The following is a 27,065-nucleotide window of genomic DNA, read 5'->3' on the forward strand; positions in this document are numbered from 1 at the left end:
GTGTGATTAAAAAAAAATGCGTCAGTCAGTTTTTATCTCCATCTTGTTGTGATGACACTGATCTCAATTTGAAGTTGATCCGATGAAAACCCTGGTACAAGTGTATCAAAGAAAAAATGTGGAATATGGCCAAAATGGCCACTAAATACAAAATATCAGGCTTCCTGTTTTGGTTTTACAATTGCACCCAGAGACTTTTTTGTTTGTTTGGTCATGATACACCTGTATATCGATTTTTGTGAAGATAGGTCAATGGGAACACCTTCCGGGGGTCTCGGGGGGTCTCGGGGGGCACCGTTGAGCCATTTTGCGACGCCCATTAAAAATTCCTTCAGAATACGTAAATTTTCAACACTTTCTAACTTTCTGCAAATTTTAGTAAGAAGTTGAGCATGTTAAAACCCTCAAAAAGCCAATTAATTTGCCTGAATAATAATAATAATAAGAAAGAAATTATAATCCTTACTATTTCAATAGGGTCTCATCAGACACCTTTGATGTCTGTGCTCGGGCCCTAATAATCCTTACAATAACAATAGGGACCTCCCTGATCCTTTGATCAGTGCTCGGGCCCTAACTAGGAAGACTGAAATCAAAGGATTCATGGTCCATCTATGTCCGCGTTACAGAACATCGTGTTTTAATGGCGTGTAATCAAACTTTGACGCCACGCCACGGTCAAACCGTGTGATTAAAAAAAAATCCGTCAGTCAGTTTTTATCTCCATCTTGTTGTGATGACACTCATCTCAATTTGAAGTTGATCCGATGAAAACCCTGGTACAAGTGTATCAAAGAAAAAATGTGGAATATGGCCAAAATGGCCACTAAATGCAAAATAGCAGGCTTCCTGTTGTGTTTTTCCAATTGCACCAAGAGACTTTTTTGTTTGTCTGGTCATGATACACCTGTATATCGATTTTTGTGAAGATAGGTCAATGGGAACACCTTCCGGGGGTCTCGGGCTGTCTCGGGGGGCACCGTTGAGCCATTTTGCGACGCCCATTGAAAATTCCTTCAGAATATGTAAATTTTCACCACTTTCTAACTTTCTGCAAAATTTGGTAAGAAGTTGAGCATGCCCTCAAAAAGCCAATTCATTTGCCTGAATAATAATAATAATAATAATAATAATAATAATAATAATAATAATAATAATAATAATAATAATAATAATAATAATAATCCTTACAATTTCAATAGGGTCTCACCAGACACCTTTGATGTCTGTGCTCGGGCCCTAATAATAATAATAATAATAATAATCCTTACAATTTCAATAGGGTCTCACCAGACACCTTTGATGTCTGGCTCGGGCCCTAATAATCCTTACAATTTCAATAGGGTCTCACCAGACACCTTTGATGTCTGTGCTCGGGCCCTAATAATAACTAGGAAAGTTGTATTTGTGCCAGTAGGAGAAAATGTTGTTAAAATGAGTTTGCCTTTAAGTGTTTTACAACAGAAGTCGTCATCAAAGGACCTCAGCACAGAAGAGATGTGGATGATTAGCTTGGTTGACAGGTATAAGAGTAGGCCAAAAGATAGTACTTTTAATGATATGTGTATAGCAACATTTGCGTCAGAGTATCGCATTTTGTCAAAGAGTGAAACGTCCCGAAATAGGATTGCATTGAGCAATGATTTGGGCTTTATTTTGAAAAGAACACGAACACAACCGGCCGTTGTTCGTTATGTACGGTTTTCAGACACCAAGAGTCCAGAGTTATTCCATCAGAGCATTCTGCAATTGTTTTTACCTTATCGGATTGATGAGCAGCTGAGACCAGAAAGTTTTGTGACATTTGAAGAGTTTTACAGAGGAGGCTATGTACAATTAGACGATGGATGGCTGCATTCAGTTAAGACAGTTGTTGATGTAAATAGAAAGTCTTTTGAAATGGATGCAGATATGTTGGATAACATCCAAAACACCATTGATACGGATGGTATTGTAGAAGATGCCTGGTGCAAATTGTGCCCAGAAGCAGAATTGGATCGTTTAGAATGTGTACAGTTACGTGCAGATGAGAATCAGATATTGGATGAGTATACTGATCCCATTCCAGATTTAGCGGTGACTCAGGAGCGAGTTGCCCATTTAGAAAAGAGAGCTAATGTCTTGTGTCGAAATGATGGTGTGGCTTTAATACGATCTCTGAATGAGTCACAGATGTGTATTTTTTATCAGATTAGGCATTGGTGCTTAGCAAAGGTAATGGGGGAGAAGCCAGACCCATTACATGTGTTCATTACAGGTGGTGCAGGTACTGGTAAAAGCCATTTAATAAAGGCTATTCAGTACGAAGCAACAAGGTTATTGTCAACAGTGAGTCGTCAACCAGACGATATTTGTGTTTTGTTAACAGCTCCGACTGGGATAGCTGCCCACAATTTACATGCTACTACCATTCACAGTGCCTTAAGCATTGGGATCGATGTCCGCTTACCGTACATACCTCTAGGTGAAGAAAAGGTGAACTCGTTGCGCGCTAAATATAGTAGTTTGCAGATTTTGATCATTGATGAAATTTCCATGGTGAGTCATCACCTGTTGGCTTATATCCATGGAAGATTACGTCAGATGAAACAATGTCGTGATTTTGCTCCATTTGGTAAAGTGAGTGTAGTGGCGGTTGGAGATTTTTTTCAGTTGCCTCCTGTTAGAGGGAAACCACTGTATAAAAATAATGTAGGTATAGATTTGTGGTCTACTATATTTAGAGTTGTAGAGTTAAAAACAGTTATTAGGCAACAAGATGATATGTTTGCTCAGTTGTTGAACAGAGATAGAACTCGTTCAAAAGGGACCCCTATGTTAGCTGGTGACATTGAGATTTTGAAACGTTGTGAAACTGGTGAAGTCAGCTCAGCTTTACACATATTTTCTACTAACAAACAGGTAAATGAGCATAATGTTGTCCAACTTGCAAAGACTTGTTCGGATTTTGATGAGATAAAGGCTCAAGACTTTGTAAATTGTAAGAGAACAGGCAAGTTGAAGTTAATGAGTGGGCATCATTCACGAGCAGAGAATACGTGTTTGGATGAATCACTGGCTTTGGGTATAGATGCCCGTGTTATGCTTCTTAGGAATGTAGACGTAGCAGACGGGCTGGTAAATGGAGTATGTGGTACTGTAACACATATTGTTTACCCGAGTACTAATAAAAGGTTTCCTGACACAGTGTATGTCAAGTTTGATGACAATGACGTCGGTGCAGAGTTTAGGAAATGCTGTGCATATTCTGAAGCGGTTGAGATGGGCTCTACTGGTATTAGACCAGAGGAGGAAAGAGTAACCAATAAGGGTGGTATGCGCCGGCAATTTCCACTGAAACTTGCTTGGGCTTGTACTGTACATAAAGTACAGGGTTTAACTGTTGATGAGGCTGTAGTGTGTCTCAAAAAAATCTTTGTACCTGGACAGGCATATGTGGCATTAAGCCGTGTTAGACGTTTGTCAGGGTTGGTTATACAGGATTTTAAAGACAGTGTCATATATTGCAAGGATGACATCAAAGAAGCAATTAAAAACATGCCTCCCTTCTTGGTCGAAACTATTTCAAGGCCAAGCTTTACAAATGCAAACACACATAGTTTCACATTGTTTTTGATGAATGTACAAAATTTAAGCCGACATATTACAGATTTGGTGTCATGTACAAAGCATTTGCAGTTTAACTGTATTGCTGTTACAGAAACATGGCTGCCAGAAGCGTTCTCAAGTGAATCTGTAAGTATTCAAGGTTATAGCTTTCAAAACCAGCCACGTAGTGCGTCTTATAGTAGCAATAACCACACATTGGCAAACATACAAGAACAACAACATGGTGGAGTTGGCATTTATAGTTTAGATAGTTTACCATATGAGGTCATCAAAGTACCACATCTGAGTTTGGAATGTTTGGTGTACAACTACACAAAACCAGGATACTTATAGCAGTCATTTATCGGCCGCCATCATATCCTATGTCACAATTCAAAGACAATCTTACCAGGTTAATTGATTGGTTAATTCCGATAAGTACCACAGTTGCTGTAATAGGAGATTTCAATGATAATATTTTCAAATCTTCTAATACTTCTAAATTTATGGCAGACAAAGGATATATCCAACATGTCACCCAAGCAACAACTGAGAAGGGTACATTTATTGACCATATCTATATAAAAACAACCTGTTATGACATAGAAACTCTAGTTTCGCCGACATATTTTAGTGACCATGAGGGGATTGAATGTTCTTTTACATCTAGGTCGATAAACAGGGACATTGGTTTAGAACAGCTGTAGGTGTTTGCATTGAGGCTAACAGCAAAAGGAGAAATAAACAACCTGAAAGTCGGGTTGACAACTGCTGAGACAACCTATTTGAGAAAATAGGTTTAAATGAATGTTGTGTAACTGAAGTGAATATCAGGGACTTAATAATAATCTCCGAGTGTCAGTGTCTCCGACTTCATCCTGATTTGGACTCAGCTCCACCAAGAGAACAACCACAGCCAGCAGTGGTGCAGCCTGATGACCAGCTGGACACTCAGCTGCTACCACTGCAGAGGGCGCAGGCAGCAGCTCCAGACGTCCCTAACCTCTATCCAGACTCCGACCTTGTTGCAGCGGAGGATGTGGACATGCTTCCAGCTTACACCACTCCATATGTGGCAGCCCATATTCCATATTCCACAGCAAAATGTAAAAAGAACAATTCATGGCCCTAAATGCAACCTCGAGCAAAGACCATTGACATTCACTGATAAGGAAGAATCTACCACTTCATTTAACATACAAGTGTTGAGTGGGGGAGTGCAGAAAACAGGGGAATTTGAAGCATTTTTGAACCTACCAGCACTGAACTGCAGAGACTGCTAAGGAAGATGGAGATTAGTGAGATGGTGCAAAATGACATGCTATCCGTGCGGAAAAACTCTTAAGCAACAAAAAGAAGAGAAGGAGTGCGCAGTTGACAGATAAACTGCAAATGGCACAGCTGGCAGCGCATCAAAACCAAGGGAATGGTCACAGATGGAGAGGAAGGGGACGGGGAAGAACTGACGCCTGTTACAAATGTGACAAAATTGGGCATTGGGCAAGGGAGTGCCCTGGGAATTGTCAAGCAGTGGAGCTGAGGACATTGAAGGATTCATCTGGTGCGGAAGCTGAGATGGAGAGTTTCAACTGACACATCACTATCACTATGTCTAATTTTATAGTAGACTATAAGTGTCAGAAAGTTTTACAGACAAATTTGTGTCGTGAGTGGTGTTTTATGTGGATATTTTTTTCCTTTAAGAAATATTTGTAAACCCCACAGAGAGAAATCACATTTGTGAATTTGAGCAATGCAAATAAACTTTGATTGATTGACTTAATGAGTGATGCTGTCTTTTTAATACTTATGTGTGAAGTTGTCGAGCTATTATTTCAGGTATCGCAGAAAAAAACCATACGAATTGAATGTGATTATTGAAAGTTTATATCTCCATTTTGCATGTTAAAGCCCTCAAAAAGCCAATTTGCTAAAAAAAATTAATAACGAACATTTTATGTAAATTGATTGATAGTTGTGCAAGACATAAAGTTTCCTTTGATCTAGGAAGACTGAAATCAAAGGATTCATGGTCCATGGAAAATTGTGTTTTAATGGCGTGTAATCAAACTTTGACGCCACGCCACGGTCACACCGTGTGATTAAAAAAAAATCCGTCAGTCAGTTTTTATCTCCATCTTGTTGTGATGACACTCATCTCAATTTGAAGTTGATTCGATGAAAACCCTGGTACAAGTGTATCAAAGAAAAAATGTGGAATATGGCCAAAATGGCAACTAAATACAAAATAGCAGGCTTCCTGTTTTGTTTTTCCAATTGTATCTAGAGACTTTTTTGTTTGTCTGGTCATGATACACCTGTGTATTGATTTTTGTGAAGATCGGTCAATGGGAACACCTTCCGGGGGTCTCGGGCTGTCTCGGGGGGCACCGTTGAGCCATTTTGCGACGCCCATTGAAAATTCCTTCAGAATACGTAAATTTTCACCACTTTCTAACTTTCTGCAAATTTTGGTAAGAAGTTGAGCATGTTAAAGCCCTCAAAAAGCCAATTCATTTGCCTGAATAATAATAATAATAAGAAAGAAATAATAATCCTTACAATTTCAATAGGGTCTCACCAGACACCTTTGATGTCTGTGCTCGGGCCCTAATAATAATCCTTACAATTTCAATAGGGTCTCACCAGACACCTTTGATGTCTGTGCTCGGGCCCTAATAATCCTTACAATTTCAATAGGGTCTCACCAGACACCTTTGATGTCTGTGCTCGGGCCCTAATAATAATAAGAAAATACACCTGTGTATTGATTTTTGTGAAGATCGGTCAATGGGAACACCTTCCGGGGGTCTCGGGCTGTCTCGGGGGGCACCGTTGAGCCATTTTGCGACGCCCATTGAAAATTCCTTCAGAATATGTAAATTTTCACCACTTTCTAACTTTCTGCAAATTTTGGTAAGAAGTTGAGCATGTTAAAGCCCTCAAAAAGCCAATTAATTTGCCTGAATAATAATAATAATAATAAGAAAGAAAAAAACTAAAATTTTTAGGGCTGCAAAGCAGCACTGGGTGGGCCCGAGCACATCCATTTTGAAGCGTTGCATGCTTTTTGTCTGAAAAAACAAAAATAACCAGTTCTGAGAGAGAAAGAGACGTGACCTTTGCAAGACATAAAGTTTCCTTTGATCTAGGAAGACTGAAATCAAAGGATTCATGGTCCATGTATGTCCGCGTTACAGAACATCGTGTTTTAATGGCGTGTAATCAAATTTTGATGCCACGCCACGGTCACACCGTGTGATTAAAAAAAAATCCGTCAGTCAGTTTTTATCTCCATCTTGTTGTGATGACACTCATCTCAATTTGAAGTTGATCCGATGAAAACCCTGCTACAAGTGTATCAAAGAAAAAATGTGGAATATGGCCAAAATGGCCACTAAATACAAAATATCAGGCTTCCTGTTTTGTTTTTACAATTGCACCCAGAGACTTTTTTGTTTGTTTGGTCATGATACACCTGTATATCGATTTTTGTGAAGATAGGTCAATGGGAACACCTTCCGGGGGTCTCGGGGGGTCTCCGGGGGCACCGTTGAGCCATTTTGCGACGCCCATTGAAAATTCCTTCAGAATACGTAAATTTTCACCACTTTCTAACTTTCTGCAAATTTTGGTAAGAAGTTGAGCATGTTAAAGCCCTCAAAAAGCCAATTCATTTGCCTGAATAATAATAATAACAAGAGACTTTTTTGTTTGTCTGGTCATGATACACCTGTATATCGATTTTTGTGAAGATAGGTCAATGGGAACACCTTCCGGGGGTCTCGGGCTGTCTCGGGGGGCACCGTTGAGCCATTTTGCGACGCCCATTGAAAATTCCTTCAGAATACGTAAATTTTCACCACTTTCTAACTTTCTGCAAATTTTGGTAAGAAGTTGAGCATGTTAAAGCCCTCAAAAAGCCAATTCATTTGCCTGAATAATAATAATAATAATAATAATTATGAAATACCTCATCATGGCCTAAAGGTGAGTGGTTAGTCAATCCTGTTCAGACAGCAGCACTGATCCTTCCATGACACTGTAAACATGTCTTTTACTTTGTTTTGGGTAGAAGAGTTTTACTTGTTCAAACTGCCGTTTGACATAGATCATTATTTTGGTTTCCCCTACAATTTAAATTGTGATCAGACTTGATGAAATGGTTTGATCTGAAAGTTTACTCATCTCAATTGTGATATTATCTTGGCCGATGGCTGTTGTGACTAATGTTGCAGAAATAATCTAAACTGTAATCTACCTCACAATATCTCTCTCGTGCCAGGGAAGTAACTTCACAATGGCGAGGTGTTTTCCTAATAGCTGTGATAACAACTGTGTGTGCTGCTAAACTACAGCTGCACAGGCAGACATTCACAGGATATGATAGTTTGCACGGAACAGGGCCTGAACGTAGCAAATCTGGAATACTACATGTTATTTTAATCTCAGGGAAAGACTGGAAGACAAACGGGTGGAAGAGTTCTGCTCTGCCATGATGATGATTTGTGTCCATGACACTGTAAACACGTCTTTTGCTTTGTTTTGGGTAGAAGAGTTTTACTTGTTGAAACCATAGTTTGACATTGAGTTGAGATCATTATTTTGGTTTCCCCTACAATTTAAATTGTGATCAGACTTGCTGAAATGGTTTGATCTGAAAGTTTACTCATCTCAATTGTGATATTATCTTGGCCGATGGCTGTTGTGACTAATGTTGCAGATATAATCTAAACTGTAATCTACCTCACTATATCTCTCTGGTGGCAGGGAAGTAACTTCACAATGGCGAGGTGTTTTCCTAAAAGCTGTGATAACAACTGTTTGTGCTGCTAAACTACGGCTGCACAGGCAGACATTCACAGGATATGATAGTTTGCACGGAACAGGGCCTGAACTGAGCAAATCTAGAATACTACGTTTTATTTTAATCTCAGGGAAAGACTGTAAGACAAACGGGTGGAATAGTTCTGCTCTGCCATGATGATGTAGGTCAGAGGACCAGCTGAAGTGTGAGACCTCGTGGCGCAACGGTAGCGCGTCTGACTCCAGATCAGAAGGTTGCGTGTTCAAATCACGTCGGGGTCAGTGTATTTTGAGGTATAGAGGACCACACTCACTCCAAAAGACTTTGACTGAACATGTGCTACCATCTGTGTAAAGCAGTCAGTGCACTATGAACTCAGTATGCTAATAATGTATGAATACAACAGTGTACATCATGTCTGCTGACAAACGTAGAGTAAATTAAGCCGTTTGAAGTTGATGCTTTTGTATCATTTTGAATGCACCATGCAGAAACCAATAGTACACAGCTTGTTGTCATACTTGTCAGTATATGAACGCACACAAAACAGCAAGTGTGAGTGTAAGCAAATTGAGACAGATGCAAAAGAGTTTGTCTCACATGTGTGGGGATGAAACTGATAACATGTGGATCAACTACACAAGTACAGTAAACTATTTCAGCTCAATAACAGCTCAACAATGAATTAACAATATAGCGATTCTTGAAAACTGCTGAATAATGTGGCACCAATGGATCCTTGAAATGCTTTTGAAATTACTGTATTAACCGTGACAAGATATTGTGTCGGCTGAATCTATTTTTACTTCACATTATGTAATAACAGCATTAGGTCAAGCACAGGCCCCGAAAGTTTGTGGAAAAAGTGTGTGACGATTCTGAAACTGAGATAGAAACCGTGATACAAAGATATGAACCGCCCCTGGTAGAGAATCTTCACACTCCCACTGGGAAAGCACTACTGTATGTCCATAACAATACAAGCCATATGTTGTCCTTCATGGTTTAAAATGATCAGGCCTGGTTAAACTGAGTGGATGCCAGTGTGTCTGTTGGTAGATTAGATAGTAAAACCTGGATGGAGGCAGTAACTGATTCGAAGAACTGGACAGACTGGATTTACTACTACAACTATATACACATAAAAAGGGCAAACACCCACACTCTGAGATAACAAGCACAGACAGATGGCTGCTCCACTGGTGTCAGGTGAACTGTTCCCGCCAACATTCAGCTGAGCTGCCATTCACTGCAACTCTCAGAAGTTTTACTACAGTAGGTCTGTCTTTTAACCAGAGGGTTTCTGTTTGTTTTTACACTGACTGGTATTGTTGAGGGTTTGTTATGTAGAAGGTAAAAAAAGAGCAGTAGAATAAGCTTTTAAAAGTTAATATACAACTACACTGATGGGATTTATAAGAAAAAAAAAGAAATAAAAATTTTAGGGCTGCAAAGCAGCACTGGGTGGGCCCGAGCACATCCATTTTGAAGCGTTGCATGCTTTTTGTCTGAAAAAACAAAAATAACCAGTTCTGAGAGAGAGAGAGACGTAACCTTTGCAAGACATAAAGTTTCCTTTGATCTAGGAAGACTGAAATCAAAGGATTCATGGTCCATGTATGTCCGCGTTACAGAACATCGTGTTTTAATGGCGTGTAATCAAACTTTGACACCACGCCACGGTCACACCGTGTGATTAAAATAAAATCTGTCAGTCAGTTTTTATCTCCATCTTGTTGTGATGACACTCATCTCAATTTGAAGTTGATCCGATGAAAACCCTGGTACAAGTGTATCAAAGAAAAAATGTGGAATATGGCCAAAATGGCCACTAAATGCAAAATAGCAGGCTTCCTGTTGTGTTTTTCCAATTGCACCAAGAGACTTTTTTGTTTGTCTGGTCATGATACACCTGTATATCGATTTTTGTGAAGATAGGTCAATGGGAACACCTTCTGGGGGTCTCAGGGGGTCTCGGGGGGCACCGTTGAGCCATTTTGCGACGCCCATTGAAAATTCCTTCAGAATATGTAAATTTTCACCACTTTCTAACTTTCTGCAAATTTTGGTAAGAAGTTGAGCATGTTAAAGCCCTCAAAAAGCCATTTCATTTGCCTGAATAATAATGATAATAATAATAATAATAATTAAAAAAAAATCTGTCAGTCAGTTTTTATCTCCATCTTGTTGTGATGACACTCATCTCAATTTGAAGTTGATCCGATGAAAACCCTGGTGCAAGTGTATCAAAGAAAAAATGTGGAATATGGCCAAAATGGCCACTAAATGCAAAATAGCAGGCTTCCTGTTGTGTTTTTCCAATTGCACCAAGAGACTTTTTTGTTTGTCTGGTCATGATACACCTGTATATCGATTTTTGTGAAGATAGGTCAATGGGAACACCTTCTGGGGGTCTCGGGGGGTCTCGGGGGGCACCGTTGAGCCATTTTGCGACGCCCATTGAAAATTCCTTCAGAATATGTAAATTTTCACCGCTTTCTAACTTTCTGCAAATTTTGGTAAGAAGTTGAGCATGTTAAAGCCCTCAAAAAGCCATTTCATTTGCCTGAATAATAATAATAATAATAATAATAATAATAATAATAATAATAATCCTTACAATTTCAATAGGGTCTCACCAGACACCTTTGATGTCTGTGCTCGGGCCCTAAAAATATGGATGATGGGTACCCAGTTGTTGCGATGGTGGATACTTGTAAATTCAAAACAAATAATAATCCTTACAATTTCAATAGGGCCTCTCACCATTCGGTGCTCGGGCCCTAATAATAAGAAAATACGAAGTGAATGTGATTATTGTGAATCGCAAATGAAGCGTTGCATGCGTTTTGCCTGAAAATAATAATAAAAATAATAAATAAATATGCTAAAATATATGAAAATATAACATTTTTAGGGCTGCAAAGCAGCACTGGGTGGGCCCGAGCACATCCATTTTGAAGCGTTGCATGCTTTTTGTCTGAAAAAACAAAAATAACCAGTTCTGAGAGAGAGAGAGAGGTAACCTTTGCAAGACATAAAGTTTCCTTTGATCTAGGAAGACTGAAATTAAAGGATTCAAGGTCCATGTATGTCCGCGTTACAGAACATCATGTTTTAATGGCGTGTAATCAAACTTTGACGCCACGCCACGGTCACACTGTGTGATTAAAAAAAAATCCGTCAGTCAGTTTTTATCTCCATCTTGTCGTGATGACACTCATCTCAATTTGACGTTGATCCGATGAAAACCCTGGTACAAGTGTATCAAAGAAAAAATGTGGAATATGGCCAAAATGGCCACTAAATGCAATATAGCAGGCTTCCTGTTGTGTTTTTCCAATTGCACCCAGAGACTTTTTTGTTTGTCTGGTCATGATACACCTGTATATCGATTTTTGTGAAGATAGGTCAATGGGAACACCTTCCGGGGGTCTCGGGCTGTCTCGGGGGGCACCGTTGAGCCATTTTGCGACGCCCATTGAAAATTCCTTCAGAATACGTAAATTTTCACCACTTTCTAACTTTCTGCAAATTTTGGTAAGAAGTTGAGCATGTTAAAGCCCTCAAAAAGCCAATTCATTTGCCTGAATAATAATAATAATAATAATGAAAATTCCTTCAGAATACGTAAATTTTCACCACTTTCTAACTTTCTGCAAATTTTGGTAAGAAGTTGAGCATGTTAAAGCCCTCAAAAAGCCAATTCATTTGCCTGAATAATAATAATAAATATTAACTAAAATTTTTAGGGCTGCAAAGCAGCACTGGGTGGGCCCGAGCACATCCATTTTGAAGCGTTGCATGCTTTTTGTCTGAAAAAACAAAAATAACCAGTTCTGAGAGAGAAAGAGACGTGACCTTTGCAAGACATAAAGTTTCCTTTGATCTAAGAAGACTGAAATCAAAGGATTCATGGTCCATGTATGTCCGCGTTACAGAACATCGTGTTTTAATGGCGTGTAATCAAATTTTGACGCCACGCCATGGTCACACCGTGTGATTAAAAAAAATCCGTCAGTCAGTTCTTATCTCCATCTTGTTGTGATGACACTCATCTCAATTTGAAGTTGATCCGATGAAAACCCTGGTACAAGTGTATCAAAGAAAAAATGTGGAATATGGCCAAAATGGCCACTAAATACAAAATATCAGGCTTCCTGTTTTGTTTTTACAATTGCACCCAGAGACTTTTTTGTTTGTTTGGTCATGATACACCTGTATATCGATTTTTGTGAAGATAGGTCAATGGGAACACCTTCCGGGGGTCTCGGGGGGTCTCAGGGGGCACCGTTGAGCCATTTTGCGACGCCCATTGAAAATTCCTTCAGAATACGTAAATTTTCACCACTTTCTAACTTTCTGCTAATTTTGGTAAGAAGTTGAGCATGTTAAAGCCCTCAAAAAGCCAATTCATTTGCCTGAATAATAATAATAATAATAATAATAATAATAATAATAATAATAATAATAATAATAATAAGTACAAGTGTATCAAAGAAAAAATGTGGAATATGGCCAAAATGGCCACTAAATGCAAAATAGCAGGCTTCCTGTTGTGTTTTTCCAATTGCACCAAGAGACTTTTTTGTTTGTCTGGTCATGATACACCTGTATATCGATTTTTGTGAAGATAGGTCAATGGGAACACCTTCCGGGGGTCTCGGGCTGTCTCGGGGGGCACCGTTGAGCCATTTTGCGACGCCCATTGAAAATTCCTTCAGAATACGTAAATTTTCACCACTTTCTAACTTTCTGCAAATTTTGGTAAGAAGTTGAGCATGTTAAAGCCCTCAAAAAGCCAATTCATTTGCCTGAATAATAATAATAATAATAATGAATAATAATAATAATAATAATAAATAAAATTTTTAGGGCTGCAAAGCAGCACTGGGTGGGCCCGAGCACATCCATTTTGAAGCGTTGCATGCTTTTTGTCTGAAAAAACAAAAATAACCAGTTCTGAGAGAGAGAGACGTAACCTTTGCAAAACATAAAGTTTCCTTTGATCTAGGAAGACTGAAATCAAAGGATTCATGGTCCATGTATGTCCGCGTTACAGAACATCGTGTTTTAATGGCGTGTAATCAAACTTTGACGCCACGCCACGGTCACACCGTGTGATTAAAAAAAAATCCGTCAGTCAGTTTTTATCTCCATCTTGTTGTGATGACACTCATCTCAATTTGAAGTTGATCCGATGAAAACCCTGGTACAAGTGTATCAAAGAAAAAATGTGGAATATGGCCAAAATGGCCACTAAATGCAATATAGCAGGCTTCCTGTTGTGTTTTTCCAATTGCACCAAGAGACTTTTTTGTTTGTCTGGTCATGATACACCTGTATATCGATTTTTGTGAAGATAGGTCAATGGGAACACCTTCCGGGGGTCTCGGGCTGTCTCGGGGGGCACCGTTGAGCCATTTTGCGACGCCCATTGAAAATTCCTTCAGAATACGTAAATTTTCACCACTTTCTAACTTTCTGCAAATTTTGGTAAGAAGTTGAGCATGTTAAAGCCCTCAAAAAGCCAATTCATTTGCCTGAATAATAATAATAATCATTACAATTTCAATAGGGTCTCACCAGACACCTTTGATGTCTGTGCTCGGGCCCTAATAATAATAATAATCCTTACAATTTCAATAGGGTCTCACCAGACACCTTTGATGTCTGTGCTCGGGCCCTAATAATAATAATAATAATAATAATAATTAAAAATGTATTGGTCAAGCCTGTATTTCGAATAGAGCTGACAGGAGCTCATAATTCATTCAGATTGATTAGATATTAAACCACTGATCTGTATAACCAGTAGTCAGAGTATGACTATATGGAACAGTTGTCCCTGAAACATGATGCTTATTGCTCTTTTTTGGAAGGAAAGAAGCAGCAAGAGCTTGTTGAGACTTTTACTCTCGTGTTTGCGACTAAATCTTTAATCTCGGTGACGCAGGTTCTTCTCTCATTGTCATCAGTGAATTGAAAATCTTGATAAAAATACTGAACTACAGAAAAACGTTTAAATAATAATTCAATGATGCTCCCGTGTTCATGTGATAAGAGGATTATTGTTTAATGTATTTAGTCTGTTGGGAATCAAATGATATATGTTGCGTGTGAGTGTTTTTTTTACCCTGCAGTGCAGTTACTTCTTTTTATATAATATTCTTAAAAGATATTCATCTCTCCTGTAAGAATGTGAATGTTTCATTACAGTGAATCAAAAACAAGTGGTGGTTTTTGATGTATTGTACAGTAATAATCAGGGCTGAACAATTCGAGGAAGATAAGAATTGTGCGTTGACTGACTTGCAATTATTTATCTTTAAATTAGACCCCATGGCTGTATTTGCGTCTACGTCATTTAAAGAAAGATTGTCTTGAGTCTACATTCAAAAAATAATGTAAAGCGTGTGAGGACATCAGATAAATCATGCTGTGGCAATAGAGCTAGAATAATAAGAAGAATTAATTGACTTCTGTGTAATTTTCTCCTACATTTCCAAAAATGTGAACATATTTCAAAAGGATCATGCTGAGCATTTAGAAAACAGTAAATCTGAGGCCATAAATATTTTTTACAAATTTCTAAATCATCAAAGCAACACATCCTTTGGATTAATTTTTTTTTAATAAAGATTCAATCAAAGAATCACATTTCCCTCATGTGACCATTTGGTGATTTGACATGTGTTGATCTGAGATGTATCCATTCAGGCACACACTGAACCAGGGGTTCAGAGCTTGTTGCCAAGATCAGTCAGGCCAATACTTATGACACAGTTTACACATTTCTCCTAAATTGAAAATTCACAAAGATCCCAGTATAAACTTTTATATCAAAATAATAATTAGCTGCATTATTCGATGTATCTCACTCCTCAGCAATTCAAGACTAATTAAAGCCCTCAAAAAGCCAATTCACTTGCCTGAATAATAATAATAATAATAATAATAATAAAATTTTTAGGGCTGCAAAGTAGCACTGGGTGGGCCCGAGCACATCCATTTTGAAGCGTTGCATGCTTTTTGTCTGAAAAAAACAAAAATAACCAGTTCTGAGAGAGAGAGAGACGTAACCTTTGCAAGACATAAAGTTTACTTTGATCTAGGAAGACTGAAATCAAAGGATTCATGGTCCATGTTTGTCCGCGTTACAGAACATCGTGTTTTAATGGCGTGTAATCAAACTTTGACACCACGCCACGGTCACACCGTGTGATTAAAAAAAAATTTGTCAGTCAGTTTTTATCTCCATCTTGTTGTGATGACACTCATCTCAATTTTAAGTTGATCCGATGAAAACCCTGGTACAAGTGTATCAAAGAAAAAATGTGGAATATGGCCAAAATGGCCACTAAATGCAAAATAGCAGGCTTCCTGTTGTGTTTTTCCAATTGCACCAAGAGACTTTTTTGTTTGTCTGGTCATGATACACCTGTATATCGATTTTTGTGAAGATAGGTCAATGGGAACACCTTCCGGGGGTCTCGGGCTGTCTCGGGGGGCACCGTTGAGTCATTTTGCGACGCCCATTGAAAATTCCTTCAGAATACGTAAATTTTCACCACTTTCTAACTTTCTGCAAATTTTGGTAAGAAGTTGAGCATGTTAAAGCCCTCAAAAAGCCAATTCATTTGCCTGAATAATAATAATAATAATAATAAAAATAAATATGCTAAAATATGAAAATATAACATTTTTAGGGCTGCAAAGCAGCACTGGGTGGGCCCGAGCACATCCATTTTGAAGCGTTGCATGCTTTTTGTCTGAAAAAAACAAAAATAACCAGTTCTGAGAGAGAGAGAGACGTAACCATTGCAAGACATAAAGTTTCCTTTGATCTAGGAAGACTGAAATCAAAGGATTCATGGTCCATGTATGTCCGCGTTACAGAACATCATGTTTTAATGGCGTGTAATCAAACTTTGACGCCACGCCACGGTCACACTGTGTGATTAATAAAAAATCCGTCAGTCAGTTTTTATCTCCATCTTGTCGTGATGACACTCATCTCTATTTGAAGTTGATCCGATGAAAACCCTGGTACAAGTGTATCAAAGAAAAAATGTGGAATATGGCCAAAATGGCCACTAAATGCAATATAGCAGGCTTCCTGTTGTGTTTTTCCAATTGCACCCAGAGACTTTTTTGTTTGTCTGGTCATGATACACCTGTATATCGATTTTTGTGAAGATAGGTCAATGGGAACACCTTCCGGGGGTCTCGGGCTGTCTCGGGGGGCACCGTTGAGCCATTTTGCGACGCCTATTGAAAATTCCTTCAGAATACGTAAATTTTCACCACTTTCTAACTTTCTGCAAATTTTGGTAAGAAGTTGAGCATGTTAAAGCCCTCAAAAAGCCAATTCATTTGCCTGAATAATAATAATAATAATAATAATAATAAATGAAATGAAAATTACTTCAGAATACGTAAATTTTCACCACTTTCTAACTTTCTGCAAATTTTGGTAAGAAGTTGAGCATGTTAAAGCCCTCAAAAAGCCAATTCATTTGCCTGAATAATAATAATAATAATGAGCATGTTAAAGCCCTCAAAAAGCCAATTCATTTGCCTGAATAATAATAATAATAATAATAATAATAAATAATAATAAATAATAATAATAATAATAATAATAATAATAATAATGAAAATAAAATTTTTAGGGCTGCAAGGCAGCACTGGGTGGGCCCGAGCACATCCATTTTGAAGCGTTGCATGCTTTTTGTCTGAAAAAACAAAAATAACCAGTTCTGAGAGAGAGAGAGACGTAACCTTTGCAAGACATAAAGTTTCCTTTGATCTAGGAAGACTGAAATCAAAGGATTCATGGTCCATGTTTGTCCGCGTTACAGAACATCGTGTTTTAATGGCGTGTAATCAAACTTTGACACCACGCCACGGTCACACCGTGTGATTAAAAAAAAATCTGTCAGTCAGTTTTTATCTCCATCTTGTTGTGATGACACTCATCTCAATTTGAAGTTGATCCGATGAAAACCCTGGTATAAGTGTATCAAAGAAAAAATGTGGAATATGGCCAAAATGGCCACTAAATGCAAAATAGCAGGCTTCCTGTTGTGTTTTTCCAATTGCACCAAGAGACTTTTTTGTTTGTCTGGTCATGATACACCTGTATATCGATTTTTGTGAAGATAGGTCAATGGGAACACGTTCCAGGGGTCTCGGGGGGCACCGTTGAGCCATTTTGCCACGCCCATTGAAAATTCCTTCAGAATACGTACATTTTCACCACTTTCTAACTTTCTGCAAATTTTGGTAAGAAGTTGAGCATGTTAAAGCCCTCAAAAAGCCAATTCATTTGCCTGAATAATAATAATAATAATAATCATTACAATTTCAATAGGGTCTCACCAGACACCTTTGATGTCTGTGCTCGGGCCCTAATAACCAGACACCTTTGATGTCTGTGCTCGGGCCCTAATAATAATAATAATGAAAAAAACAAAAATAACCAGTTCTGAGAGAGAGAGAGACGTAACCTTTGCAAGACATAAAGTTTCCTTTGATCTAGGAAGACTGAAATCAAAGGATTCATGGTCCATGTTTGTCCGCGTTACAGAACATCGTGTTTTAATGGCGTGTAATCAAACTTTGACACCACGCCACGGTCACACCGTGTGATTAAAAAAAAATCTGTCAGTCAGTTTTTATCTCCATCTTGTTGTGATGACACTCATCTCAATTTGAAGTTGATCCGATGAAAACCCTGGTACAAGTGTATCAAAGAAAAAATGTGGAATATGGCCAAAATGGCCACTAAATGCAAAATAGCAGGCTTCCTGTTGTGTTTTTCCAATTGCACCAAGAGACTTTTTTGTTTGTCTGGTCATGATACACCTGTATATCGATTTTTGTGAAGATAGGTCAATGGGAACACCTTCCGGGGGTCTCGGGCTGTCTCGGGGGGCACCGTTGAGCCATTTTGCGACGCCCATTGAAAATTCCTTCAGAATACGTAAATTTTCACCACTTTCTAACTTTCTGCAAATTTTGGTAAGAAGTTGAGCATGTTAAAGCCCTCAAAAAGCCAATTCATTTGCCTGAATAATAATAATAATAAATAAAATTTTTAGGGCTGCAAAGCAGCACTGGGTGGGCCCGAGCACATCCATTTTGAAGCGTTGCATGCTTTTTGTCTGAAAAAAACAAAAATAACCAGTTCTGAGAGAGAGAGAGACGTAACCTTTGCAAGACATAAAGTTTCCTTTGATCTAGGAAGACTGAAATCAAAGGATTCATGGTCCATGTTTGTCCGCGTTACAGAACATCGTGTTTTAATGGCATGTAATCAAACTTTGACACCACGCCACGGTCACACCGTGTGATTAAAAAAAAATCTGTCAGTCAGTTTTTATCTCCATCTTGTTGTGATGACACTCATCTCAATTTGAAGTTGATCCGATGAAAACCCTGGTACAAGTGTATCAAAGAAAAAATGTGTAATATGGCCAAAATGGCCACTAAATGCAAAATAGCAGGCTTCCTGTTGTGTTTTTCCAATTGCACCAAGAGACTTTTTTGTTTGTCTGGTCATGATACACCTGTATATCGATTTTTGTGAAGATAGGTCAATGGGAACACCTTCCGGGGGTCTCGGGCTGTCTCGGGGGGCACCGTTGAGCCATTTTGCGACGCCCATTGAAAATTCCTTCAGAATACGTAAATTTTCACCACTTTCTAACTTTCTGCAAATTTTGGTAAGAAGTTGAGCATGTTAAAGCCCTCAAAAAGCCAATTCATTTGCCTGAATAATAATAATAATCCTTACAATTTCAATAGGGTCTCACCAGACACCTTTGATGTCTGTGCTCGGGCCCTAAATATAACATTTTTAGGGCTGGGTGGCGTTTTTTCAATTGCACCTGAGACTTTTTTGTTTGTCTGATCATGATACACCTGGGTATCGATTTTTGTGAAGATCGGTCAATGTGAGCACATTCCCGGGGTCTCGGGGGGCACCGTTGAGCCATTTTGCGACGCCCATTGAAAATTCCTCCAGAATACGTAAATTTTCAACACTTCAATCATTGTGCAGATCCGGATCTGGGGTATGAATCAATGATTTAATTTTCACTGTATTAAAATTTTGTTTTACATTTTCATCTATTTCTCAGAGAATATGGATCTCAAAGGAATAATAATAATAATAATAATAATAATAATAATTGAAAATTCCTTCAGAATACGTTTCACCACTTTCTAACTTTCTGCAAATTTTGGTAAGAAGTTGAGCATGTTAAAGCCCTCAAAAAGCCAATTCATTTGCCTGAATAATAATAATAATAATAATAATAATAATAATAATAATAATAATAATAATAATAAATAGAAATAAGAAATAAATATGCTAAAATATATGAAAATATAACATTTTTAGGGCTGCAAAGCAGCACTGGGTGGGCCCGAGCACATCCATTTTGAAGCGTTGCATGCTTTTTGTCTGAAAAAACAAAAATAACCAGTTCTGAGAGAGAGAGAGACGTAACCTTTGCAAGACATAAAGTTTCCTTTGATCTAGGAAGACTGAAATCAAAGGATTCATGGTCCATGTATGTCCGCGTTACAGAACATCATGTTTTAATGGCGTGTAATAAAACTTTGACGCCACGCCACGGTCACACTGTGTGATTAAAAAAAAATCCGTCAGTCAGTTTTTATCTCCATCTTGTCGTGATGACACTCATCTCAATTTGAAGTTGATCCGATGAAAACCCTGGTACAAGTGTATCAAAGAAAAAATGTGGAATATGGCCAAAATGGCCACTAAATGCAATATAGCAGGCTTCCTGTTGTGTTTTTCCAATTGCACCCAGAGACTTTTTTGTTTGTCTGGTCATGATACACCTGTATATCGATTTTTGTGAAGATAGGTCAATGGGAACACCTTCCGGGGGTCTCGGGCTGTCTCGGGGGGCACCGTTGAGCCATTTTGCGACGCCCATTGAAAATTCCTTCAGAATACGTACATTTTCACCACTTTCTAACTTTCTGCAAATTTTGGTAAGAAGTTGAGCATGTTAAAGCCCTCAAAAAGCCAATTCATTTGCCTGAATAATAATAATAATAATAATAATAATAATAATAATAATCCTTACAATTTCAATAGGGTCTCACCAGACACCTTTGATGTCTGTGCTCGGGCCCTAATAATAATAATAATAAATAATAATAATAATAATAATAATAATAAATAGATCTGCATTGCTGAATATGCAACACACAAGTATGGTATTGTTTTAATCCAAGTGCAGTAGTTCATGAGAAAAATACCAAAAGAATGTCTTGAAATGTGTCTCGGTTCCCCAAGAAGAAGACATAAAAATGTTGTATTATTTATGAAGGACGACATATGATGAAAACAACACCGAGGCTACATCCAAAAGTCTACATTTTACTTTAGTTGCTAACTGCCTCCACACTAAAATTCCAGAGAAAGAAAGTCTGCATTGTTCTGTAGATGGACAGAAACTGAGACATTTGGAAAATGATGATCTCTCAGGCTACATCCATCTTAACTAACATCGACGCTGCCACAGATCCGACTGCCGTCCACACGACTCTGGCGTTTCAGAGCCGCTAAAACAGAGAAGTTTGAAAACTCCTGAGCAGCGTTTTAGTTTGGACACATAAACCTACACATTCACAACGAATTAAGTCACGAAAGTAGTGTTTGCTGATTTGAGCAACCGGCGCAAGTAGACGATCATCTAGTGATCATCAAGCTGCATGAATTTAATATATAGAGATTCAAATAAATTTTAATGTACAGGAGTTTAACTAACAACACAGATAACACATTTGTAAAGTATTTAATTCTAGATGGTCTCATCCCATTCTTGTATTGTATATAATAGAATCACAGATATTTTTCTTGGTGTAAACAAGGATCCTCCAGCATTATCCAGCGATTCAGTATTTCAAGTAGCTTCTTTCATCCTTCAGGTTTAATCCTATCTGTTTATAACTAGGTCGTGTCACTTATAAGAGGCTGTCCTGTAAAACCCAGTCAACAGAACACTATCTAAACTAGAAAGATGCTGGTTTTTAAGACATAGGAAACCAGAGTCCAAGTTACAGAAGCAAAATCTGTGGCTGTGTTAGATTAAAACTAAATGATAATTAAAGCCCTCAAAAAGCCAATTCATTTGCCTGAATAATAATAATAATAATAACTAAAATTTTTAGGGCTGCAAAGCAGCACTGGGTGGGCCCGAGCACATCCATTTTGAAGCGTTGCATGCTTTTTGTCTGAACCAGTTCTGAGAGAGAAAGAGACGTGACCTTTGCAAGACATAAAGTTTCCTTTGATCTAGGAAGACTGAAATCAAAGGATTCATGGTCCATGTATGTCCGCGCTACAGAACATCGTGTTTTAATGGCGTGTAATCAAATTTTGACGCCACGCCACGGTCACACCGTGTGATTAAAAAAAAATCCGTCAGTCAGTTTTTATCTCCATCTTGTTGTGATGACACTCATCTCAATTTGAAGTTGATCCGATGAAAACCCTGGTACAAGTGTATCAAAGAAAAAATGTGGAATATGGCCAAAATGGCCACTAAATACAAAATATCAGGCTTTCTGTTTTGTTTTTACAATTGCACCCAGAGACTTTTTTGTTTGTTTGGTCATGATACACCTGTATATCGATTTTTGTGAAGATAGGTCAATGGGAACACCTTCCGGGGGTCTCGGGGGGTCTCAGGGGGCACCGTTGAGCCATTTTGCGAAGCCCATTAAAAATTCCTTCAGAATACGTAAATTTTCACCACTTTCTAACTTTCTGCAAATTTTGGTAAGAAGTTGAGCATGTTAAAGCCCTCAAAAAGCCAATTCATTTGCCTGAATAATAATAATAATAATAATAATAATAATAATCCTTACAATTTCAATAGGGTCTCACCAGACACCTTTGATGTCTGTGCTCGGGCCCTAATAATAATAATGAGACCCATCACAGTGAAGCCATTCTTGCAGGTATCTGTGTCTCTCCCTGCATTTCCCCCAGTCTTTGTTCCAAGCTTCGAGGTGCTGCTAACCCTTGGCTGCATCTTACAGATCCTTGAGGCCACTGTTATCAATATGCCAGAATTGAAGATGAATGTGAGGGTGAAATACACCAGATTCAAGGAGTAGAAGAAGGATTCATCTGTGATCCAGCAGCTGTGGGGAAAACAGGTAGCACACAGGTCATGTTATTGCCTCATTGGATAGCAGAGAAGACAGATAATCGGTGGGTATAAGGGGAACATTCATAAAGTAAAATTGCAAGTTACTATCCTTAACATTTTAAGAAATCACACTTTGGATTTTCTTTATAGTTGAAATTATTCAACAGTAGCAATTTAGTTATGATATGCAATTACCTTTATTTATAACAATGATGTAATTTCATAATTGAAATCCTTAAATTGAAATGTCACAGCCATCAGTATTGTTTCATTAATATAAGCTAGACTTTATGTAACCATGTGTAACCATAATACACTTAAAACCTTTTTTCATATTAAATTACATACGTATGTGTATAGTGTTTTTTATGAGCATTCATACAGCACATTTCATATAAATCAGACAATATCTTTAATAGTTGTCTTGACTGAATTAATTGTTTGTCATATGCAGAACAACATTATAAATAAATTATACAAAATATAGTATGTTTTATAAGAAATGCTGAATATGTATTAAAATGGCCAGATGTTTAGTTGTCAGTTATATTTAGATCGATTTAGTCAAAAAAAAAAGACTTTGATGAGACTATGTTGCCTTGCCAAAAACAATTTACAATTAAAAAAAAATCCGTCAGTCAGTTTTTATCTCCATCTTGTCGTGATGACACTCATCTCAATTTGAAGTTGATCCGATGAAAACCCTGCTACAAGTGTATCAAAGAAAAGATGTGGAATATGGCCAAAATGGCCACTAAATACAAAAAAGCAGGCTTTCTGTTTTGTTTTTACAATTGCACCCAGAGACTTTTTTGTTTGTCTGGTCATGATACACCTGTATATCGATTTTTGTGAAGATCGGTCAATGGGAACACCTTCCGGGGGTCTCGGGGGGTCTCGGGGGGCACCGTTGAGCCATTTTGCGACGCCCATTGAAAATTCCTTCAGAATACGTAAATTTTCACCACTTTCTAACTTTCTGCAAATTTTGGTAAGAAGTTGAGCATGTTAAAGCCCTCAAAAAGCCAATTCATTTGCCTGAATAATAATAATAATAATAATTAATTTCATTAAATCAGACAAAAGATGAAGCAAGCTTTACCACAGAACATGTCTCACTCCATCCTGGCCAAGTCAGCAATCCAATTGAAAAAACAATTAATAAATGATTTTTTTAATAACTTTAGTAGTCCATATTGTTGTGATGACACTCGTCTAAATTTTAAGTTGATCCGATGAAAGCTCTACGACAAGTACATCAAAGTAAAAACGTGGAATATCGCCAAAATGGCGACTAAATCCAAAATGGCGGACTTCCTGTTGCTTTTTTCATAACGCACTGAGAGACTTTTTTGTGCGTCTGGTCACGATACACAACTGGGTTTTTTTTTTGTGAGGATCGGTGAATGCTAAATGAGGGGCTTATCCGTAGGTGGCGCTATTGAGCTATTTTGCCACGCCTATTTCCAAATCTTACAGAATATGGCCATTTTCACACATTTCTAACTTACTGCAAAGTTTAGAAACTTTTTGAGGATGGGAAAGCCCTCAAAAAGCCAATTTAACTTGGGGAAGAAAAAAAATAATAATAATAAGTACAAGTGTATCAAAGAAAAAATGTGGAATATGGCCAAAATGGCCACTAAATACAAAATATCAGGCTTCCTGTTTTGTTTTTACAATTGCACCCAGAGACTTTTTTGTTTGTCTGGTCATGATACACCTGTATATCGATTTTTGTGAAGATCGGTCAATGGGAACACCTTCCGGGGGTCTCGGGGGGTCTCGGGGGGCACCGTTGAGCCATTTTGCGACGCCCATTGAAAATTCCTTCAGAATACGTAAATTTTCACCACTTTCTAACTTTCTGCAAATTTTGGTAAGAAGTTGAGCATGTTAAAGCCCTCAAAAAGCCAATTCATTTGCCTGAATAATAATAATAATAATAATTAATTTCATTAAATCAGACAAAAGATGAAGCAAGCTTTACCACAGAACATGTCTCACTCCATCCTGGCCAAGTCAGCAATCCAATTGAAAAAACAATTAATAAATGATTTTTTTAATAACTTTAGTAGTCCATATTGTTGTGATGACACTCGTCTAAATTTTAAGTTGATCCGATGAAAGCTCTACGACAAGTACATCAAAGTAAAAACGTGGAATATCGCCAAAATGGCGACTAAATCCAAAATGGCGGACTTCCTGTTGCTTTTTTCATAACGCACTGAGAGACTTTTTTGTGCGTCTGGTCACGATACACAACTGGGTTTTTTTTTTGTGAGGATCGGTGAATGCTAAATGAGGGGCTTATCCGTAGGTGGCGCTATTGAGCTATTTTGCCACGCCTATTTCCAAATCTTACAGAATATGGCCATTTTCACACATTTCTAACTTACTGCAAAGTTTAGAAACTTTTTGAGGATGGGAAAGCCCTCAAAAAGCCAATTTAACTTGGGGAAGAAAAAAAATAATAATAATAAGTACAAGTGTATCAAAGAAAAAATGTGGAATATGGCCAAAATGGCCACTAAATACAAAATATCAGGCTTCCTGTTTTGTTTTTACAATTGCACCCAGAGACTTTTTTGTTTGTTTGGTCATGATAGACCTGTATATCGATTTTTGTGAAGACAGGTCAATGGGAACACCTTCCGGGGGTCTCGGGGGGCACCGTTGAGCCATTTTGCGACGCCCATTGAAAATTCCTTCAGAATACGTAAATTTTCACCACTTTCTAACTTTCTGCAAATTTTGGTAAGAAGTTGAGCATGTTAAAGCCCTCAAAAAGCCAATTCATTTGCCTGAATAATAATAATATTCATTACAATTTCAATAGGGTCTCACCAGACACCTTTGATGTCTGTGCTCGGGCCCTAATAAAAAGAAAGGAAGCGAACAAGGAGGAAACAAGGAAGGAAGATAAGAAGCGATGGAGAAAAGAAGACAATACAACATTAATATTAACTAACATTTTTAGGGCTGCAAAGCAGCACTGGGTGGGCCCGAGCACATCCATTTTGAAGCGTTGCATGCTTTTTGTCTGAAAAAACAAAAATAACCAGTTCTGAGAGAGAAAGAGACGTGACCTTTGCAAGACATAAAGTTTCCTTTGATCTAGGAAGACTGAAATCAAAGGATTCATGGTCCATGTATGTCCGCGTTACAGAACATCGTGTTTTAATGGCGATTAATCAAACTTTGACACCACGCCACGGTCACACCGTGTGATTAAAAAAAAATCCGTCAGTCAGTTTTTATCTCCATCTTGTTGTGATGACACTCATCTCAATTTGAAGTTGATCCGATGAAAACCCTGGTACAAGTGTATCAAAGAAAAAATGTGGAATATGGCCAAAATGGCCACTAAATACAAAATATCAGGCTTCCTGTTTTGTTTTTACAATTGCACCCAGAGACTTTTTTGTTTGTTTGGTCATGATAGACCTGTATATCGATTTTTGTGAAGACAGGTCAATGGGAACACCTTCCGGGGGTCTCGGGGGGCACCGTTGAGCCATTTTGCGACGCCCATTGAAAATTCCTTCAGAATACGTAAATTTTCACCACTTTCTAACTTTCTGCAAATTTTGGTAAGAAGTTGAGCATGTTAAAGCCCTCAAAAAGCCAATTCATTTGCCTGAATAATAATAATAATCATTACAATTTCAATAGGGTCTCACCAGACACCTTTGATGTCTGTGCTCGGGCCCTAATAAAAAAAAATCTGTCAGTCAGTTTTTATCTCCATCTTGTTGTGATGACACTCATCTCAATTTGAAGTTGATCCGATGAAAACCCTGGTACAAGTGTATCAAAGAAAAAATGTGGAATATGGCCAAAATGGCCACTAAATGCAAAATAGCAGGCTTCCTGTTGTGTTTTTCCAATTGCACCAAGAGACTTTTTTGTTTGTCTGGTCATGATACACCTGTATATCGATTTTTGTGAAGATAGGTCAATGGGAACACCTTCCGGGGGTCTCGGGCTGTCTCGGGGGGCACCGTTGAGCCATTTTGCGACGCCCATTGAAAATTCCTTCAGAATACGTAAATTTTCACCACTTTCTAACTTTCTGCAAATTTTGGTAAGAAGTTGAGCATGTTAAAGCCCTCAAAAAGCCAATTCATTTGCCTGAATAATAATAATAATAATAATCCTTACAATTTCAATAGGGTCTCACCAGACACCTTTGATGTCTGTGCTCGGGCCCTAATAATAATAATGAATCATGATGTAACTAACTGACAATAAAGCGGCACTATTTCATGTTTAGTTAGGTCTTGTTGCTCTAACACCAGCTTCAGCTGTTTGAAACCAGCTTCAAAAAACCATTAGATCCAGACAATGTATCCATATATATAAGCACATAAGAGCAATTGTTGCTCACATAAATTCTGATTTGAGAAAATGATCCCAATAAAAATTTTAGGGCTGCAAAGCAGCACTGGGTGGGCCCGAGCACA

The 27,065-nt window shown here is 38.1% G+C and overlaps 1 protein-coding gene and 1 non-coding gene across 2 annotated transcripts in view; both read left to right on the plus strand.

The window, feature by feature from the left end:
- LOC132998918 (uncharacterized) overlaps nt 1-27,065 on the plus strand; it is a 91,469-nt gene that overhangs the window by 4,588 nt on the left and 59,816 nt on the right. The gene's annotated exons all lie outside the window — the stretch shown is intronic.
- Nucleotides 8,605-8,676, plus strand: trnaw-cca (transfer RNA tryptophan (anticodon CCA)). The gene has a single exon. It is a non-coding gene; the product is annotated as a tRNA-Trp (tRNA).

The sequence above is a fragment of the Limanda limanda genome, chromosome 3, assembly GCF_963576545.1.
Source record: "Limanda limanda chromosome 3, fLimLim1.1, whole genome shotgun sequence".
NCBI lineage: Eukaryota > Metazoa > Chordata > Actinopteri > Pleuronectiformes > Pleuronectidae > Limanda > Limanda limanda.